The sequence below is a fragment of the Mastomys coucha genome, unplaced genomic scaffold, assembly GCF_008632895.1.
Source record: "Mastomys coucha isolate ucsf_1 unplaced genomic scaffold, UCSF_Mcou_1 pScaffold18, whole genome shotgun sequence".
Classification (NCBI taxonomy): Eukaryota; Metazoa; Chordata; class Mammalia; order Rodentia; family Muridae; genus Mastomys; species Mastomys coucha.
This window is the reverse complement of record NW_022196900.1, coordinates 81,125,449-81,135,017: the sequence shown is the minus strand read 5'-3', so window position 1 is coordinate 81,135,017 and position 9,569 is coordinate 81,125,449. Positions and strand designations below refer to the sequence as shown.

General features: G+C 45.0%; 1 protein-coding gene across 3 annotated transcripts in view; it reads right to left on the bottom strand.

Moving 5' to 3' along the window:
* Positions 1-9,569, bottom strand: part of Mtf1 (metal regulatory transcription factor 1) — a 43,453-nt gene that overhangs the window by 30,304 nt on the left and 3,580 nt on the right. The gene's annotated exons all lie outside the window — the stretch shown is intronic.

Below are 9,569 nucleotides of genomic sequence, written 5' to 3'. Positions count from 1 at the left end.
TACTTATTTATAATAATAAATAAATCTTTAAAAAAAAAAAAAGAAGCGATATTACAATGTATATATACCATGTACCTTTAAATATGAGTAAAAGTTAGCATTTATGGAATTGAAGAATTGTGTTCCAGAATTATACTATGTTTGGTGCCAACAACAACAGAAGCAGCAGCATCCCATGCTGTCAAAAAGGAGAATTAGGACAGACAAGAACACGGTCTAGGGAGCTGCATTCATATGGCTATTGAGTACACTAGGGCAGTATGCAAACAAAGGACTTGAGGTCTAGGCTACAGCAAACTTTATCTAAGATGCCCAGCTAAATCCAAAGACTTCAGGGAAGGGCCACATAGGAGTATCTGCTTGTCAAAATGAATGACACTATCTGTCACAGGAACATAATGTCACCAGAGACTCCACTGGACATGAAGAAAACTTGCTTTTTAAAATTCTAACTCTGACTTTCATTTTCTCATGTGGTTTCAGACAGCTGTGGGGGACTCTGCTAAAGAGGCCAGAGAGACCTGGGTGGGTTCGCTAAGCAGTGAGTGTAGTGCTGCAAATATCCAGGAGGGCTAAGATTTGCAGAGTGTTCTGAACAGTTTTGAAACGAACATTTATTGAAGATGATCACAGAGCTCAGGCGACAGGGGCAAAGCAGGACAGGTGCAGATGAGCTCAAGCAGAAAAGAACTCCAGACGACAAAACTCCTCAAAGTCAGAGTGGAAAAAAGCCTAGACTTCTGCTGGGAGAAAAGGGGAGTCGGGGAGAACTCAATCCTACACAGGACAATAAAGAGATGAAGTGTTGTGCCCAGAGCACACGAACACTCATAAATAAATGATTGGCTGGTGGTTACAACTACAGAACCCATCTTCCTGTCTGAGGGTGCTGGTGCAAGCCTTTGATCCCAGCACTCAGAAGGCAGATACCAAAGCAGGAGGATTGCCCTAACTTTGAAGCTAGACTGGCCTCAATGGCAAGTTTCAGGCTAGCAATGGCTGTACTATAGCAAGATCCTGTCTCAAAACAGGAGAAACAAAAGGACCAACAAAAAAACCCAGGGGGAAAACATCAAACCCTGTCCTTTCTTCTCCATCACTATGACATCTTGTCCCTTCTCCCCATAGCAAAACTCCTCCCCATAATAGTACTGATTTCTTCTATTCCAAATGGACAACTAAAACTCTCAAATCAAAAGTCTAAGTGCTCTGAATAATCCCTTCATCAATGCCCACCAGAGCTCATCCGTCCATCACTCTCCAGGGCTGTGTTGACACCTCACCCCTTTCCACCTGTGCAGAACTAAGGACACCCACTTGTCCTTTCATTTTTCAGCCCTGTTATCAGCAGACAGGCCTACATCTTGAGTACCACCTTTGTAAACTGGTGTGTTATCATAAGAAGCAATGACTTCAGCATCAGACCGTCCTTGGTTCAAGTCTCAGTTTCACCACTTGAAAGGTGGATACTTCTATTTGCAGGTGTGTGCTTATGGGGTATGTGTGTATGAGGGTGTATGCACTTGTGTGTGCATGAGCATGCACAAGACGGAGGCTGACATCAGGTATTGGCTTCTATCTTATTTATTTACAGACAGAGTCTCACTATGTATTCCAGGCTAGCCTCATATTCACAGAGATTTGCCTGCTTCTGCCTCTAAGTGCTGGGATTAAAGGCATGTGCTGCCACACCAGGCCCCCACGTTATTTTTTGAGACAGTGCCTCTCACTTAATCTGGAGTTCTCAGACTCTACAACCAGAGAACACTTAGGGCTTCTCCTGTCTCTGCCTCCCAGCAATGGGAATATAACAGCTACTTGTTTCTATGCTTCAATTTTTTCCTCTGTAAAAAATTAACATCTAACAGTGTCTATTTTATTGTTGTTAAAAGGGTAAAATATAGAATTATATTTAAAGCCTTCACTTTTAGCTATAGGATATTGGTGCACCAAATGTCCACCATAGGGGTAACTTTTGGTAGCCTGGTACCAAGAAAATTAAAAAAGCTAAGAATGAGAGCAAAAGATCTCTTGTGGCAAGGACTGGTATTCACCAACCTCTGCTTGAGGACCAGGAACACCCTCATTTCATAACACAGTTCAAAGCTTGGTCTTTTGGCTCATCTGAAGATATGGAAAGGAAATTCCAGTACAACACTCCCTATACTACAGCATGAGTTCAAAGCCAGCCAGAACAACTTAGGAAGAACATAGACATACGTCTAAAAACTGTTTTAAAGAGGACCTAGAGAGATGGCTAAGTAGTTAGGAGGTCTGACTGCTCTTCCAGAGGAGCCAGGTTCAATTCCCAGCCCCCACATAGTGGTTTTCAACAGGCTGTAACCCTAGTTACAGGAGACCAGATGTTGTCTGTCTCCACATGTGCCAGGCATAGACATACATGGAGGCAAAATACATATAAATAAACTTAAATTAAACAAACAAACAAAAAAACCCAGATAGCTGGAGGTATAGCTTAGTGGTAGAGCCCTGGCCTAGCATCATCTGGTCCTAAGCTCAGTTCTCAGCTTCCCCCAGAAAAAAAAACCCAAAAAACATACAAACAGCCCATCAGTTACAGTGATGTTAATATGAAAGTTCAGCTTATTAGATCTGGTGTCTGTGAGCTCCCCTAGAACCCAATCACCTCCCCCATCTCCACCACCCCCTTTTAAGACAAGAGTCTCAAACTAGCCTTGAACTACGCAGCCCAGACTGGCTTTGATAGATTTGTCTGTCTCTGCCTCCTCAGCGCCGGGATTCAAAGACGCCTGCCTCAAGAAGAACATGCTTCCCAAAACCGTCTCTGGCAAAGAAGCCTCCACGTGTTTAACCTTTCTGAAACTAAAGATGACCTCTGCACCTTTGGTAACGGGTGAGAAAGAAAAAGTGAGAGAACACACAAGTGAACAAATGATGTACCAGACACGGGGCTTGACGTCTGACGTGCATACTGATGTACACATCATAGTATATAAATCTCATTGAATCTTCCCAGAATGACGCAGAAGAATATTTTTTTACCTCTATTTTACAAATGAGGAAGGAGAGCAGCCTGCCTTGGACTGCATAGCTAGAACACACCAGAACACAAAGATGACACCAAAGCTGAAATCATCCTTCAAAGAAACTACTTTCGGAAAAAGCTCCACTTAAAGAAGGGGAGAACACTAAAATTCTAGCACTTTCTCCCATTCTCACAAGAACAAGGTGTCAGCAGTACCTAACACAGTCCATGTCAAATATCAGCTTAAGACCCAGAACTCCTATGGTACCAACTTTAAAAACCTGTGAGATGTAAAACCAACATGTTCCTCTGCCAGGTCAGAGGGCCTCTGTGATGATGAGGCAGAGAAACAAGCAACACACATGCTAACACGGAGGAGATTCACTGACAAGTCAGCTTTACCCGATGAGGCAGAGAAACAAGCAACACACACGCTAACACGGAGGAGATTCACTGACAAGCCAGCTTTACCTGGCGGCACAGGGAACTAACATCCTGCTCGGAGCCGCCAGCCTCCCCTGCTGCTCGCCTAGCGCTTATCAATATTGACGTCTGGCAAACGTTGGTTAAGTCAAACCTTGGAGGGAAATGAATGGATCCTTAGCACTACACTTTCAGTCAGTGACAGTCTCTTCCGTCCTACTTCTGAATGGCAATCTTGTGGGAGTGGAACAGGGAGCTGTGAAGAAAAGTAATCGTGGTGTGCAGTGAAAGGCGGGTGGCTCCCCTCCAGCACAGCCGAACATCCTGGTGTCTGAGCACATGGCCCCACTCCCCGAGAATTGCCACTGAGGAATGAGACGGGAATCAGTCCTAAAACAAAGGACAAATTGTCAAAAGGCTCTGGACACTAGGGGTCAAACCCCCTTCCTTTTGTTTTTCTTGGGACAGGCTTTCTCTTGTAACCCAGCAGGCCTGGAAAGAACCACGTAGGCCAGCCCAGCCTCTAACCCATGGCAAGCTTCTGCTTTAGCTCACAAGATTGGCATTGTGGGCGCAAGGCATGCCACTTTTAACCCATTTATTCTTTCTTAAAATCTGTCAGGCTAAGAAAATTCAGCTAGGTGTGGTGGCTCACACCTTTCATCCCAGTACCTGGGAGGCTGAGACAAGCAGATTCTTTATGAGTTTAAGGCCGGCCTGCTCTACACAGCAAGCTCCAGGCCAGCCAGAATTACATAGAGAAATCCTGTCTCAGAAAGCAAGAAAACCAACAAACCAAACAAACAAAAACTTTAATCTAAAATTTAAAAAAAGAAGAAGAAAGAGAAGAAGGGGGGAGAGGAGGAAGAAGAAGAAGAGGGGGGGAAGAAGAGGAGGAGGAGGAGGACTAGGCAAGAAAAAGATCTCTTCTCTCTTTTTGGAATGCTTCTGAAGGCAATCCAATCTCTGCAATACCTAGGAGCAAAATTCAGAGAACACTGCACCTCCTTGCAAGAAAGGCCCTCCTTTCCCAGTCGGTGCTTTGTCTCCTTTAGTGTGCAGCTGGCTTACTGATTGCTTTATTATTTTTTGTTTCATTATGCTTGGAATATTTAGGGCATTGTGGAAATGTCTGTCCTCCAAGCCCTCCAGACGGTTTAGCAGCAAAGAGGGGGAAGGTGGAGGATTTGCTGTGTTCCCCACTGTAGTGCTGGCAGAGGAGGTGAGGAGGCAATAGGACGGTTCCTAGCAAGTTCTCTAGAAGAACAGAGATGCAAGAACATTTGGGGAACCATGCACCACTAGAACCCATCAGAGAACAGATGCTTAGCAACTTGGAGAGGAAGCCTTCAGTATATGGGTGGTGTTTGAGCAGAAAGACAATGTTTTGATGGAACCTCTCAAAGCTACCAATCAGCAGCAAGAGGCTGAGAGCCCATTTTGTGAAGGAAGAGTCAGGGTGCCCAGAGGTCCTGGGGGTAGGAAGAGATGGTGTATGTGGCAAGGTTCTGGTTGGCTTGGTTTTTGCGCAAGACAAGCATGATGAAAAATAATAATAATAATAAACCAATCAATAAAGCCAACTGCATACTAAAGGAGACAAAGGGACGATCGGGAATAAACAGGAAAGTCTGGCTAACATCTGACTCAGAAACTAAGCTGCTTAGGAAGCCAAGAAGACTGAGTGTTATCAAAGGGTTCCATTTCTCAAGAGCAGTACCTGTGAATGCTGTGCAGCAAAAGAGGCCAGGCTTAAAACAGGTTCCAGGTACAAGAATGGTTAAAGATCACGCAGCTGTTATCATCGGTAAACACTGGCCTCCTCGGGCTGACTAAGTAGATTTGGAAGCCAAAATAAAAGCACCGTCAATCAATGACTGAGGTAAGAGTGTGTTTCTGGAAGGCAAGCCTGAATGTTTGGCCTCCAGAGACTAGGGCCACAGCTGCTCCTTCCTGATCCCCACGGTAGCCCCAAACCTACCGAGCCTGAGGACAGTTTTCAAACTGGGCCAATGGTTCTTGTCTCTAATCTAAGACCTCAAGAGACTGCTGTGAGTCTGAGGCCATCCCTAGGCTGCAGGGTAAGGACACAACTCAAGTCTATAAGTCTAGCTTATAGAATCTTCTGCCTAGATCTCATGTATAAGATGTTAAAACTGAAGGGAAGAACCTCTATGATGATACACCCATAGTCACTGGCAAAAAGTTCATAGCATCCTTGATCCTGCCCTGGTCCTGATTAAATGGCCTGAAGAAACCACTGGGGCAAGCCAGGCTTGCAAACAGAAGAAACTAATTGATAAGGAGCACAAAACAGGAAAGGGACAGCTAATATCAGATTGCATAATCCCTCCCTCCCATCTTCTCTTCTGCCTAGGTCAGCATTTCCCACCCTGCCACCAAAAATGTGCTCAACTAATGCCCTGGAAAATGTTTTATAGCATTAGCTTATAGCATTTAGAAAATTCTGTATTTTCTTCTTTCTAAGTTATTACCAAACCAAATGTCCTGATAAGTTCTGAAGCAGTATGGTTATGGTTCTACTTAACATTTCTCAAAACATGTGCTTATCATGAACACTCATACAGTAATCATTAACCGAAGGTGGCCCAAAGCTGGGTCCTAAACTAAGCTCAAACTTTTGAGAGTTTTTTTTTTAAAGATTTATTTATTTATTATATCTAAGTACACTGTAGCTGTCTTTAGACACCCCAGAAGAGGGTATCAGATCTCATTACGGATAGTTGTGAGCCATCATGTGGTTGCTGGGATTTGAACTCAGGACCTTCAGAAGAGCAGTCAGTGTTCTTAACCACTGAGCCATCTCTCCAGCCCCTTGAGGTTTTTAATTAACTAACTTATTAATTAATTAGTTTAGAGACAGGGTCTCACTATATAGCCCTAGCTGGCCTGGAACTCCATCTGCGTCTGCCTCCCCAGAGCTGGGATTAAAGGCACGAGCTGCCACACCCAGCTCAAATTTTCTAAACTTAAAAGTTTCAATGCCTGTGAACTACTACTGTCTTAATGATTTTTTTCTTCCAAGTATCAAACTTTAAAAACAAAACAAATAACTTCAGGCTTCCTGCTTCCTGACCTCTCATCCCCGCTCACTTCTCCCTCATTCAAACGCTCTGCACCCTGGGCTCAACTGAAGGCCATTTCAAAATGTGAGTGGCAACCAAACAAGAGACAGAACCATCTTCTCTGGCTCCCCTGTCCCTCTTCAGGTCACACAGGAAGTCAGCCTTCCTGACCCAGAGTCCAGAACGGCACACTCCACCCCACCCCCCTTGACTACTCTTATCTATCTCTCTCTCCCTAGCATCTCCCAGGTTCACACTGCTGCCCCTCGGGGATTGAGAATCCGTCGTCATTTCCTTGACTCCAGACCTACATTTCCAGTAGGTCTCACCTTCTGCTCCTTATTATCCCCAAGGGCTACACATTCAATACTCGCCAAATAAATTTACTCATTTCCCCACCGGACTTCCCCCTTCTTGACCCAATTCTTGTTAACAGACTCACTCACCGTTGTTAAGTGGGGGGGAAGTGGGGGAGCTACTCTGTCTTCAGCATGCAGCCTGAGCATGCCTGAAGTTATCCACCATAGTAGGCTCTTCACCCACTCATCAACCAACAGCAACTCCACACATTGGGGGAAAAAAAAAATCCTTGTTTGAGAAAGGATCTCACTGTGTTGCCCTGAGTGGCTTTGAACTCAGAGATCAACTTGCCTCTGCCTCCTGAGTGCCAAAATGGCATACTGCCACGCCTAGTCAGTTCTTGATGAATCTTTACATCAAGGATTTTGACTAAAAACCTAGTAAGACTGACTTTCGACTCAGGGCTCCTTCTGCAAATTCCAACAGCATCCCAAGTTCCTCCAGTCTTAGACTCTTCAGTTGAATGGAACTCAAGGGTCTTCTAGCAGGGCATTAAGTCCTGCCTTTCTTTGCCTCCCAGCTGCCTGCATGCTGCCAGAGCACTCCTCCTAAAATGCTACTGGTTTTGGTTTTTTTAGAAACAGGGTCTCACTATAGGTCTCACTATATAGTTTTGGCTGTCCTGGAACTATGTAAAGGCAGGCTGGCCTTTAACTCAGAGACTCACCTGCCTCTGCTTCTGCCTCTGCCTCCCGAGTGCTGGGACTAAAGGCGTGCACCATTACTCCTGGCTCCCATATCTTCAAGTCTCCCACTGCTTCTAAAACAGCACAACCCCTCAGCAAGCCCTCATTGCTCTCTAGATTTGGGCCTTTGCTATCTTTCCATCTGTATCCCCTGCTACTTTCTGGGTTCTAGTCCAAGGGCTGACAAACTAGAGCCAGTAAGTCTATTCTGGCCAGCATGCTCATTTCCATGCTCTCTCTTCGTTTTACTGTGGTGTTAGGAATGGAACCCAGGGCCTTGTGGCATGATATCCTGACTGAGCTCCACCCCCAGCCCACTTATGCACTGTCTATGACTGATACTGGGTTAGTTATAATGGAAGAGTTGACTGGCTGCAACAGAGACCACATAGTCTGTAAGGACAAGAACATTTACTATTAAGCTCTTTGCAGAAACGTGTACTAGCCATGTGTGGTGTATCCCTGTAATCCCAGCATGAGGGGAGCAGGAGGATCGACACTTTAAAAAAAAAAAAAAGCCTGGGGTGCATAGCAAGACTGTTTCAAAACAGAAAACAAAATATATGCATTAACTGTTTTAAGGGGGTTAGCTGGCTGCTCCCTGAAGGGACCTCTGCTTTCTACCCCCCTCCCCTTCTCAGTTCACATTGTCTCCTTCTCTGAGAAATACTCACTGCTTTTCTCCAAGCTGAACAGACTTTTATGACCACCTTGAAGGCTTGCCTGACCACACAGCTCCCAAATACAGCACTGGCACCCTCTGCATCTACCACTTCAACATTCACACTACAGCCATCAGGTATTTGTCTCTCTACCCAGCAAATTGCAATCACCTGCAGCACCTTGCTCAACACGTTTGTGAGGCCAGTGCGCGCCTGTAATCCTGGCACTGGAAAGGGGAAGGCAAGTCTGGAGTTCAAGGTCAACCTTAACCACACAGCAAACTGGAAGCCAACTTGGGATACATGAGACATCTCAAAAAGAACAAAAGCAACAACAGAGTCAGCTGAAGGCAGATGAACCCCTACAAGCTTACATACCGGGTTGAGACCAACAAGAGAAGGTCAGTACAGAGACACTGCAAAGGCTCGCCCTGCCAGCTCGCACCAGCACTTAACTTTACAGCTGTACCCATGATAACACAGAATAGGGTTCTCTATCCAAGCTCTGCGGACATCGGTAAGTATTTGTCAAAGGCTGTTCTGTGTGTTAGAAAATGTCTACCAGCATCTTTAACCCCTACCTAGGGATTCCAGTGAGTACCTCCCATTGTGACAAACATCTCCTTGGGGGAGAATTGCCCTTGGCTGAGAACCACTCTTCTAGAGGTTTCCAAGCACAAGCCAATAGTGAAATGTTGATAATAAAACACAGATGACAGAGTCATTGTAGTTCAGTGTCCAGATGAAGAGAGAGATAAGAGCCACACGATTGGCCAGGCTGACTCACTCTTGGGAGATTATGCTCAACTCCGGATTTTAAAAGGACTTTGGAAAACTGGAATTCCTTCAGTTAAAGGCAACCAAACTGATGAGCAGCTGGGGAGAAATGCCCATCAGAAAGATATTTGAGTGTGGATGGCCAACTTGTACCAAAAACCATGATGGGACCTTTTTTAAGTATGTGAGATTGTCCCACAAAAGAACGGTTCTCAGGACAGAACCAGAAGCTGGAGTAGCACTACTACGAAGGCAGACTTTAGTCCTGTACGAGCAAACACTTCTTAGCTATCAAAGCAGGCCAACAAATGCACTGGACTGAGCTATAAAACCCCATGCTCTTGCCATTCTGGAAGTGTTCAAGCACAGACCCAAGAACAGAGTCAGTAAGGCTAGAGAGACTGCTTTGTCTGCTGGGAGAGAGGACATGATGGTCTCTGTAAGATATTTACAGCTCTAAGGTATTTATTTACTTATTCATTTATTTTCGGTACTAAAGCTCAATCCCTCATGTATGGTAGGCAGGCATTCCACCCTTCACTAAAGCCTTAACGCTGAAATTCTAAGG